This window comes from Canis aureus, chromosome 36 (assembly GCF_053574225.1).
Source record: "Canis aureus isolate CA01 chromosome 36, VMU_Caureus_v.1.0, whole genome shotgun sequence".
Classification (NCBI taxonomy): domain Eukaryota; kingdom Metazoa; phylum Chordata; class Mammalia; order Carnivora; family Canidae; genus Canis; species Canis aureus.
Window position 1 is genome coordinate 28184584 of NC_135646.1, and position 12890 is coordinate 28197473.

Genomic DNA, 12890 nt, shown 5'->3' on the forward strand with positions numbered 1-12890 from the left:
CAAATTTGTGATTTTATTGTAATGATTTTCACCTCTTTGCTATAAAAGATGAAGGTTGTGTTTTTTTAGTATAATTCTATTTAATGTCCTCCTTGCATTTATTTTCTAGATTGAGTATTAAATTTAGACTTTTTCATTTGTGGTTACTATATTTGATTTCTTTTGGTTAACTGGATCATAACTTACTGATTTTATTTTGTTTTGTTTTGAAGCACAGACAGGCCCACAGACTGATATGGCACAGCTTCACAAATACCATGCACATACACAACAATGTGAGTGACATGCCTGGAACTGTTGGTGAAAAATCCCGAGCTCTTGCATATGTAAGGACATCTTGCTTTTCATTTTGTAATGTAAATTGACTACACAATTCTCAGAGCACCCTCCTCCCTTTAAAAATGTCTATATTTTAAACTTTTTTTCTAGCTGCATTAAGCCTGCATTTGTGTTTTTAAAATATTCCTGCTGCACAGGCAAGAATGATTACAGAAATTGATATTTTTCTTTCGAGTTCAGTAATTTTAACAGGAAACACCTTAGAATCGGTCTTTCCAATACAGAGATTTCCTTTTCACTAACATTTCTTTCATTACCTAAAAATATGATTTTATTTTTTGAATTGGTGTCCATTTCATTTATTTGGATTTCTTTTGCAAACCAACAGGTGTTGTCATCTTCCCTCCATCCCCTGCTATGTCTATGCTCTGTTCTCTGCTCATTTTCATCGTTTTGTAACTCATCCCTCTATGCTTCAGGCTAAAATCTGGTTCACTGACTTGTTTGTTGCAGTGGTTTGTCTTGTTTTATTTTCTCACACATATATCCTGTATCTTGACACACGTAAATATTTTTAAATTGCCGGTGTCATTATTTCCCCATTTATTTTCATAACCTTGTGAAATCAATTTTTCATCTCTTTTCTGTTGCTTTATCAATTCCCATTTCATTTAGTCTAAATTTTCTTTAATTTCTTTGCGAGTACAATTTATTTAAGAATAGTATCTTCAGCTGCTTTCTAGAATCAATCTTGTGAGATGCTCTTCTTTTGTGTGAGATATTCAGATGGGGAACAGTGCTAGCTGAGGACAAAGTACAAGTCTGGGCAGCACATTTGACAAGTCTTTGAAACAGGCAGAGGGACCTTCCTCCATGGACTCAACTGCCTCGATGTTAATACATTGCCAAGGGTAAAAGGCAATCTTAGCCCAACCCCCAGGATCCTGTAAGTCTGCATTAATGTATAAAAATTCCTTTATAAGTTTCCTTTATCTCTAAACCCCCCAAGATGTATGTTACCAATCATCCCCTAAGCACATGGCCCACTGATATCCATCTGAAGGGTCTCATTACTCAGGTTTTATTAGATGGTAATAAGTGATCTTTTCCCAACAATAGCCAGCCCCCTCAAGGTCCTGGAAACCTTGCTTCCAAAATTCCTTAGAGGGGACGCTATCCTCAAACCCCTTCCAACTCCCAGGTATATAATCAGCCACCCTCACAGGCCCCAGGGCAGCAGCTCTTCTGCCCCCCAGGCCTGTCCTCATGCTCTACTAAAACCACCATTTTGCACCAAAGACATCTGAAGAATTTCTTCTTGGTCATCAGCTCCGGACTTCATCTACATTCCAAAACTTCATCAGAAAGCATCTGTCAGTTGGGATTCCATCTGTCAGTTGGAATGATGGCAGTGAAGGAGTCTTGTTGAGTTAGGGACAAACAGGGCTAGGCAGGGCTAGGTAGGGGGCCATGGAATCAGGCACCCAGAAATCCCCGAAATACTGAGGAGTAAGGAAACCAGAGATGAGGGAGCAAGCCAGATCACCCTGCCCTAGGTGTGACCAACAAAGAATAACCAGACTCCAAAGAAGAAGTAAGGCATTAAAGATGTTATCACCAGTCCTATCTCAAACCGAGACAGCACAAGGCCATCTCAAGGCCTTGGGTTCCCGGGTTAGGTTCCCAATAAAAGGCCAGCAAAAAAGCCCTCAGTGGCAACCCTGTCGGGATCCCTCTCACTTGTGAGAGCTTTATTTGTCTTTATTGAATAAACTTTTATCCCTTTATTCACTCTCTTGTGGCCTTGAGATTCATTCTTCGACTCTGTGAGATAAGAACCAAGCGCTCCTGTATCATCGGCATCGAAAATGACAGCAAAATAAGGTTACTATTATTATGAGAAAAATAAGCCTGAATCAAAGACCTTTGATAGTTGACCGTAATTTTCCTCCAGTCCAGGAGTTTTCACCAATCACTAAAGGAAAGCACCAATTTGAGTATTCATGTCAGGTTGAAACCCAGAAATACTTCTGTGATAAATCGGGAATGTATATACAGCTTTCTCTTTTTATGATAGAACAAGTTCCACCTTGCGCTGCTGTTGACACATCTAACAGCATTCAATTTTATAGAAGTGTTTTATGCATTGGAGTTATTTTAGTGTTTAATAATATAATGCTATTTTGAGAGCCATTTAAGGCCTTAATTATGTAGCAGGTGGTTTTAGCCCTCATACGGACTCTGTTTTGTTTCATAAGCAGTTGGGTAATTAAGAAGAGTAACCTTTATAGAAACAAAGGAAAAATATAGTTTAACGGTTAGAGCAGATGATAAACCAGGCGTCTGGTCTCCAGTGCTGATGGAGAGAAGATTTTTGGATGTCAGGCTTGAAGCATCCTCAGATGGAGTGGGAACAGGCAGTGGGAATCGGGTGAGTTTTTCTGATTTGTAATTCAAATGTCTGTGGTGATTCTTTTGAATGTCCCATTGTAAGCAGTAATTGTCATTATAGATTGGGGAAAGAAAAAAAAAAAAGAGGTACAACCACCATTTTCATTTTAAGAGAAGTTTGCGGTCTTCCACAGGGTCACAGGAATAAGAAAACACGTTAGCTGGCACACTGGAGTCCTATGAGAAAGATACAAGTTTAATTCTTGATATAGGAGTCCATGAGGAATGTCCTAGTTTTATGGTATGGGAGTACATACTATGACCCTATATGGACCTTTCCATTTTGGATTTAAGTCCCCTGCTGTATTTAATTTTAAATAAACCATATTTCCTTGGTTTATATGGGGTGGGTTGCTAGTAACTGTCAGGCTTAAGGAGGAGGTTCGTATATTAATTCAGAGATTTATGAATTAACCTAGCCTCAAGTGAATAATTTAACAAAACACTACACTCCTTCTCTATTGGTAGGTCTATAGTGAGAAAAGGCTTTTCATATACAATTATTGGGGGGAATCTATCCCATTTTCCAATTGTTCAAATTATCATATGCACATGGGTCTGGTTATTATCCCCATAGAATAACAAGCAAGAAGACTGTCTATACATGAGCTATTTCTCTGAAGTTTACCTCAAGTTGTCCAGCATGAGTATTAAGGCTCTTAGAAAAAAGGCAGTTTTAGTTTTTAATGACTTTGAGTCAAGAGAATGGAAGGAGTTTGGGAATCTTAGTTGGAGAGCCATAGCCAAATATTTGAGGAAACCAGAAGAATTTAAGATCTACTCTAGTTTATAATAAACATTATTAAAATGTAATATCTACAAAGATGTGTTATTGAAGCATAATTTTTCTCAATAATTACCCTCATTTCCAGAGATAGTCAAATCAATACTAATTGGTTTGTAAAACAAGTCCAGTTCTAACAAACTTGGTCTAATTATTTACATGAACTCGGCAAGAATAGCGATTGGCCATATTGATCTTTTAAAATTTGCTTTGCTAGAAATGGAACTTTTTATAAGGAATCTCTAGGTTGAACTTTTAGTAGCCTCTCTAGGTCAGAAGCCAAGTCATATACTTGCCATCAGACATTCTTCAATGCCTGTAGATTTGGGTTTATCCCTCTTCTCGAGATTCCCAAAGTATCCTGAGGTTCCTGCACTTACCTAGAAGTGACGTTCTTTACTCACCTGCTGGGAACTTTGTAAGCAAGATTCCAAGAGGCTTTATTGGCTCCATGTTACATAAGGTCAACCTTAGTTCCTTAAATCTGTATGGTCATATCTGAGACTCACAAATATTGCATTCCAGCCAAGGCCTTGGAACACCCAATGCTTCCAATGTTGTCTTGTTACAAGAAGAGCAGATTCTTATTGATATTGTGCAAGTAACTGTGATTGCCATGAAAGAAAGAATGCTCAGTGAGAATTTTTGAATTTAAGAGGGTTCAGGCTGAGAGAAAAGTTAAATGCTTCAATTTGTTCACAAAGGAATGGATATCTTAAGAGAAAGTTTCCTTAATCTGGAAGAGCAAACATTAGAGAACCACCAATGTTCAAAAGAAGAGTCACAAAAAGTATAATCATCTTCCTTAGTATATTTAGTCACAGGTTATTAGTTTTTATTCAGTTGCATGAATGCAGCTTCATAGTTAGTTCTGGAAATTCTTACCCATTTTAGCTTTATGATTTTAAAGATACTAAAAACCCATATATTTCAAAAATAAAGTCATTTTTGTGAATCTCCTTGAAGATTGATGTGAAAAACAAAGGCAGAAGAAAAATTATTAAATTTCCTTACGTTATTAAATATACCTTACAGCACATTGTCAAGTCCTTGAAACAGGCAGAGTGACCTTCCTCTAGGGACTCAACTGCCTGGATGTTGACACTTTGCTAAGGGCAAAGGCAATCTTAGCCCAAACCCCCAGGATCCTGTAAGTCCTTTGGAAACTTCTTTATCTCTACACATTGATAATCATCCCCCAAGCATTTGGCCCCCAGATGTACATATGAAGGGTCTCATGACTAAGGTTTTATTAGACAGTAACATATGACCTTTCCCCAACAATAGTAGCCCCCTCAAGGTCCTGGAAACCTTGCTTCCAAAATTCCTTAGAGACTTATGCTGTCCCTAACCCCCTCCCAACCTGAAAGTATATAATGGGCCCCTCCCCATGACCCCAGTGCAGCTCTTTCTGCCACAGATCCTGTCCCTGCTTTAATAAAATCATGTATTTGCACCAAAGACATCCAATCATTTTTTCTTGGCCCATCGGCTCCAGATTTCACCAGTATTCCAAAACTACATCATTTGGTGACTGCAAAAGGACCGCTTTCACTCTTGAGAGTGTCTTTCTGTCCTCACCTTCACTTAATAAACGATCACTTCACCCTTTTGTGTCAGAGAGACTCATGCTCCCACTCAACCCTGAACCCTGCTAGAAGATGAAACATGTTTCACAAGAGAATAAGAACAATAACCATAAATGACAATGGATTCAAAAATGGACATAGTTAAACATCTGATGAGGTTCATTATACTGTAGCTTGACAAGGAAATCTGGTTATTTCTGTGACAAATAATACTTGAATAGTTAGACTGTTAAGTGATGACCTTATACCAGAAGATATTAAAACTTAAGGAATTTCATATATCTCTAGAATAGTTGTAGCATTTACCCAAACATAATCTAAGGCTTATCATTCTTTGTCTGACAGTACTTTCCAAGTAACTTAATATACCAAATAAACCTAATAAGTCAAAAAAAAAACTTCATTTACAATTTAAAGCTTGAAAACGTTTGTTAAAAAGCCTTAGTAAGTTTTTAAAGTACATGTCTAAAATAGAATTACAGATCATTATAAAACTTAAAACGTATTTATTCAACAAAGGTGACAATACAGATTTCAAAGGCAAATATATAGTTATATAATTGTTAGCAAAACTTACATCCTGTATTTTTTTAAAAGATTTTATTTATTTATTCATGAGAGACAGAGAGGCAGAGACACAGGCAGAGGGAGAAGCAGCTTCCCTGCAGGGAGCCGGACGTGGGACTGGATTCCTGGACCCCCAGATCACGCCCTGGGCCGAAGGCAGCGGCTCAACCACTGAGCCACCCAGTTGCCCCAAAACTTACCTCTTTTAATATTGAGAAGTTTTGACTAAGTCATCAAAGACCTGATAAAGACGAAACATAGAAACTGGGCAGAGAAAAGATAAAACAACTTTTTTTACATTTCCTTATCAAGAACAGACCAACAATTTAAGAAAACTTTTTTTTAACAGAGAGAAAAGCAGAATTTCAATCCTATGCCTGTGTACTTTTAAAATCCATTCATTTCAACTTTAGTCCATCCTGATTGCATATAAAATTCCTTTCCAAAGATTTCTCTTCACAAACCTTCTATAACTTTCTTTTGCATTCAGATTTTGTCCCAAGCCATTTCTCTCCAAACACCCAGTCTCATTTTAGGACAAAATTACTTTCTTTTTCCTTCAACAAAAATGTATTCCCATTTCTTGTATCTTTCTTACATATTTCTTACTTTTCTACATACAGAGTTGTTTGCCTTATTTCCATCAGTCTTAATCACATTTAGCACTCTTAGAATCTCGCACTCTTAGAAACCTTAGTCTCCAGTGAAAACTAAGTAGTAGTAACTAATTGTGAACTGTCACACTAGAAGTCTTTAAATGGCAAATTTATGAATCAATAAAGCACAAACCATGTTTACCAACAGACTCAAATACTCTTAGTTTCTCTGCAATAAGAAGCCGAAAAACACAAACTTAAATTCAGTAATCAATGCCATAGGCACTCCATTTTATTTGGAAAAAACCTAAATGCCCAATGAAGTCAATCCCGATTTGTCACTCAAGCAAAACTTTGAATTAGATTGCAAAAACTATCTTGACAAGTATCCATGAAAACTTTGAGACAAAATTAGCCGTTATTTTAAGTAATCTTTTTGCTGACAAATTGCAAGAGATCATGAGCGTATTTGATAGAATAAAAAGTTTCAATTAGCTCAAATGCTGAATTATGTTCTACTGGGTCCACTTAAAAGTCAACCAATTTGTTCCCCATTGTCAATTTTTGCTTGAGGCACCAGCGGGGAAATTTGAAGTGGGAAGGGTCAAGTCTGAGGGGCTACTCCTAGATCTGGGGACAGCAAGGGGAGGAGGAGGAGCCAATGATGGGAGGCACAGAAGAAGGTAGAGGAGCCAGTTATGCAGGGTCTACTCAAGGTAGTGCAGAAACAAGAGGAGGGAGAAGGGAAAGCAGGAGAGATGAAGTGCCACCCAGAAGGCTGGAGATGGATTAAAGTCCAGAGACAGGGAGAGGTGTCTCCTGGTCCCAAAGCCTGTTAGTTTGGACAGATAAGCAGATGCAGATTTGTTGGTTTGTTTGTTTTTTCCACCAGAAAGTGGAATTAGGCAGTCCGTGTCAGGAGGGAGAACACAGAGAACTTCCTCAATACGAGGAGAGTTTTGACAGCTGCTTGGGATTATTCCTTAAAGTCTTTGTCCTGAATGAGACTAACTGGAGATAGTTGGGTTCAATTATCATAGCTTATTATTATTATCATAGTTTATTAATTGACCTGAGTTAATTAGGAGGAACAGTGAGAGAGGCAGTGTCCCCTTCACTAGGGAGGACCTGTGTTTTCTCCAGCAACCTGGGTTTTGTCAGGAGAAGGCCTATTTTGATAATTATCATCCAACACGTCAGGAGGAAATTTACTTGCCTGGTTGATGGCCAAACACGTTCTGTAAGAGGTCCTTAGGCTGGGGTCCTGATTTAAAGCCATGAAGGCCTGGACCTGGTGTACCTCGATCCTTTTGCCCTCTTTCCTACAGAAGAGATCTAACTGGTAGATCCCATGGAGACCATGGAAGGTCACAGATCAGTCCTTTCATTTTGTGATTATGAATTGTTTCCAGTATGTTAAAAGGCATTGCAAGGAAGAGTCCCTGGGAACTGAAGAATAGAGAAGGTTCATTACCAAGGAAACTGTTTCCCTCATACCCTCCCCCCATTCCCCACCACACGACTTCCGGGCGGTGTTCCATGTGCAGGGTATGTCAGAGGTTCCTGGTGTCAAAGCGACATGAGTCATCCCATGAGTAGAATCACTATGATAATCACCCTGCTATTAAAAGCCCTGGAGGAGGGATGCCCCAATGGCTCAGCAGTTGAGCATCTGTCTGCCTTTGGCACAGGGTGTGATCCCAGATTCCCAGGATCTAGTCCCACGTCGGGCTCCCTGCATGGAGCCAGCTTCTCCCTCTGCCTGTGTCTCTGCCTCTCTCTCTCTGTGTGTGTGTCTTTCATGAATAAATGAATTACCCCAAAGATACAGATGCAATGAAATGCCGGGACACCTGCACCCCGATATTTATAGCAGCAATGTCCACAATAGCCAAACTGTGGAAGGAGCCTCGGTGTCCATCGAAAGATGATGGATAGAGAAGCTGTGGTCTGTGTATACAGCGGAATATTCCTCAGCCATTAGAAACGACAAATACCCACCATTTGCTTCAACGTGGATGGAACTGGAGGGTATTATGCTGAGTGAAATGAGTCAATCGGAGAAGGACAAACAGTGTATGTTCTCATTCATTTGGGGAATATAAATAATAGTGAAAGGGAATAGAAGGGAAGGGAGAAGAAATGGGTAGGAAATATCAGAAAGGGAGACAGAACATAAAGACTCTTAACTCTGGGAAACGAACTAGGGGTGGTGGAAGGGGAGGAGGGTGGGGGGTGGGGGTGAATGGCTGACGGGCACTGAGGGGGGCACTTGACGGGATGAGCACTGGGTGTTATTCTGTATTTTGGCAAATTGAACACCAGTAAAAAATAAATTTATTATTAAAAAAAAAATCTTAAAAAAGAAAAAAGCTCTGGAGGAGGCATCCCATCTCATTCTAGACTGCCAAATGGGTGTGGGTATACGGACTGAGACACCATGCCTTCAAGGCTGTGCCATGAAGACCTTGCTTTATTTTACTTTGCCTGAAGAACCCACCATTTTTAACCCATGGAAAACACTTAGGAAAGTTTTACAAGGAGAAATTACCCAATTTTGTAACTTCAGTAGTGAGTAGAGGACAATGACAGAAAATAGTAAAGATAGAAATGCATCATGGTGACATTCCAACATGCATAGTCTTTTACAGCCAACTTCTTTATGAAACAGTCCCCAGCTGGATTTTAATTTAGTCAGGTACTGGTTTTGGCCAGCTCCAAGTGGAGGTCTCATGGCCATAAGTGGCTGGACGGGAGATATGGAGGGGATCACATTAGGCCAATGAGGAAATCTCACACAGGACTCCTAAGACTGGTAGACTTCCTGGTGACTTAGATGGCTATCGCATGCCCAAGACAGATAACTTTGTATGGAGACAGGAATAAAGGGAGGGCATCAAATTTCTGGGTCTTATTACCATTCTGGTCAGGGTACTAACTTCCAGCCAAAAGACGGGCTTTGTCCTCCCCAAACGGTAGCTACAGGCCCAAGGATTATAGCCTGAGCAATGAACATGAAAGTGGCCCAGTAAGACTATACTCCTTGAAAAGCCCTTGAAATGAAAATAAAGGGAGAGGAGAGAAGTGCTCATCAAGTTTGCACCGAGGCTCAGAGTCCATATGAAAAGACTCAAAGTCCCATGTAAGGACTCCAAAATGATATGGTTTGAAATAGTGGGATGCAGCGCTGATGGCTAAGAAAGACTTCTTGAGTGTATTTCGTGCAAAAAGTTGTTTTTTTTTTTTTTAAAAGCATGAGGACAGGACCCACGGGCAGAAAAAGCTGTACTGGGTTGCAAAGAGTGACTGATTGTATGAAATTTTCTTATCCTATGGAGGGGAGGGTGATGTTAGGACTCCAGAAAATTGAGTCTATAGGTTTCTGGAGATTGTTTTTTTCTTGTAAATCATTAAGACAGTTGCAGATGGATGATTCACATCCTACATGACTGTGATCTCTATCAGCTAACCATTTGCTTTTCCCTTTCATTTGTTCTAGGGCATCCAGGAATTCATGAGGAATGTCACGTATATCCCATGCAGGGGAGGGGAGGGGAAATTGGTGGGTGTTAGCTTGTGTTTGCCCTCAGCTTACCTTCTGCTCCCTCACCAGCACTGCTGTACCTCTGCAGCTCTCCAGCTTCTTCTCTTGAATAAGTAACGAGAAGGCTATTTAGTTCTTGGGCCCAAAAGGGACTCCAATCCAGGGGGGAAAAATAACACTAAATTTCCTCCTAGATTCTTCATTTATCATTTGGTTCAGAATCTGGAAGGTAAAAAAAAAAAAAAAAAAAAGAATCTGGAAGGTTATTAATTAGATTTCCTTTAAACCTTAAAACTCTTGATAATATATATTGTCTATTTTCCTCATTTGATTAAAAGATGGGAAGGGAGCTAGGGACACAGGAGGCAGGGTTGTGGAGACATGAGAATTCTCAATGAATTTTTGTAGACGCCTGAAATCTAGGACGTTGATTTTTAGTTGAGAATGTATCCTGTTCCATGAAAAATCGTGTACTAGTGTGAGATGTCTCCCAGAATTCATTTGTTCTCCTGCTTTGGGATCAGGCCTCACTCTAATAATTAAACTAAGAGACTCTGAAGCAAGAAATGATAAGATATCCTCAGGAAGATGTAACTATAGTGCTTGCTGGTTTACACAGACAGACATGAGACATCATTCTCAAAACACTGATACAGCACACTGAGACACTGCCAATTTTCTGCTTCCTGTAAAGATAGAGTTATAATTATGTAAATTACATGTATTAAGAAGAAGAATAAATGCAGACTAGCAATGTATATAGGTGCCAAAAGGAACTAACATTAGATGATTCAAATTGGTAAAATTAATCTGAAAAATCTTGTTGGCAGAGACAAGTCTGGCTTAGGAATTTTAGGAGAGAGCAGATATAACTGCTGGAGGAATAGGCTAGAAATTTTGATTAAAAGAAAAGTTCTGAAAAAGAAGAACACATTCAATTCTTGTCGGGAGAATAATAGAGGTTAAAATACAAGGAGCTTATATTAAGCTTATACAAGTGTCTGTTGAATTGAAGCGCAGTCTTAATCTTCTCTGTCTCCAAAGACTACAGAATAAGTTGTTTAAAATGACTAAGATAAAATTCGAGTCAAAATAATTAAAATGGTGTATGTTAAATCCATGAACGTATGTAATGCTTTATAAGGTACTAAACAGAGGTGTCAACTCCAACATTCAGAAGGAGATACCTGAGAAATGTATTTTCAAATGAAAATGCCTAAATGTCTCAGCAACATACCAAAAGCATTTATCTGAAAATGGGTTATGGTTGAGAGTTTCAACTGAGGAAGAAGAGTATGATTTTATAGCATCACATCTCTAAATGGTGATAAATCAAATTTCTCAAAGAACCATGACTCATTGATGTCATCAGTAAGAATAAAGGCAGTTCTGAGAACCCCTCTGAGTATCTCAGCATGTCTTCCCACCCCATCCAATGCTGAGGTTGGGTTCCCACCACTCAGACTTCCTGGTCATTGATCTGAGCTTCTCTTCTTCCAGAAAGTGGTTAAAGAGCTTTTGCTATGATGACATTCCACTGACTGTTTTGACAAAATTAGTAATATCTTAGGATCCAACGAAGTGTATCAAACAGTTCTCAGTTGACCTTTAATTCAGTCACCACCGTGAATTACGTCAAAACTTTTCTCTACACATTAACCACTATAGATTTTTGGATAGTCTTAATACAGGTATAGTTGAACATTACTTTTTATCTCAATATTAATACTGCTAGAATCAGAAACTGAACTTTCAAAATGGAGCTAGACATTCTAAATCTCCTTGAAAATAACTATGTCTCCCTCATTTTCCTTGGATCAGTTGCTAAGACTGACATGTCAAAGAATCATTGTGATTTTTTTCTTTTTTTACTTTTAAACATTTAATTTTCTTCTTTGGTTAAATCTGAATAAATACTTCATGATTAGGAGGGACAGCTGGATATTTGAACAGGTGGTTGCAGAAGATTATGGAATAGCTTCTCAGGAAAACATTCCTAACTAGATACACAGCCATCTGTCCGATATTGTTTAAAAATTCTTATGTGTAGGAAAAATTACAAAATGAGCTCTTAATGGCCTACATATTGACATTTTCAATAATAAAACTACGGATCAGGTAAAAAGAGGGAAGTGTTAAACAGCCCAAGCTACTTTTAACAAAGACATTGTTCTAAATCAGAATTGTCAAAGTGAGCTCCATAAATTCTAAAATCAGGATCCTAACACATTCATTAAAGGGCATTTGGCAAATACTTCCGAGAAAATCTTGGTTACACAAAGTTAGAGGAGTTTCATTTTTTATTTGTTTGTTTATATTATGTTAGAAACCCTCAGAGCCTTTAGGATATTAATGTCTAATGTGACTTTCTAAGCCAGAAATGAATTCTGGAAAGCATTGACCATTTTGAACTGCACAGGTCAATCTAACCAGAATTCAGAATAAGAAACATCAGCTTCATACCATTTCCAAAATCATTTCATGCGTCAGAGATTGGGGAAGATGGGACAAAGGCCAACAGGATAATAGGCCACTGTGGTCTATTCCTCGATGAGGTGATTGCTCCAAGGTCTTGATCCTTCATGTCACATCCTATCACCACTTTATTTTAAAGAGATGATACTTGAATGGAAATAACCAGAAGAGGCACGCGTGTGTATATCTTGGACATTGTAGTCCCCACATAAACAGCACTATAGACTAGCAACAGAGAAAGGGAATCACGTAGCTGAGCATGCATAAAATCATGGCTTGACAAGAGCTCTATCAGATACGGAACACATGGAGGGGAGAGGGTTGCCATCTCAGTAGGGCCAGAGTACGCTGGGTACCAGCCCAGTAAAACAGATGAATAGGACTGGGAGTCGTGCAGATTGGCCTAATTAAATTAATATTGGAGACAGATAAAGCGAAACTAATATTGAAAAACATATTCCTTCACTTTTGCCTTTGCGTCATAAGTCATCATAAACATGTCTTTTGTAAATGCAATGTAGCCAGTTACTTTATATTTTGGGAAAATAGTGAAAGCAAACTTGATAGTATCTGCATTTTTATAGTAGTATTTATACATTTGTCCA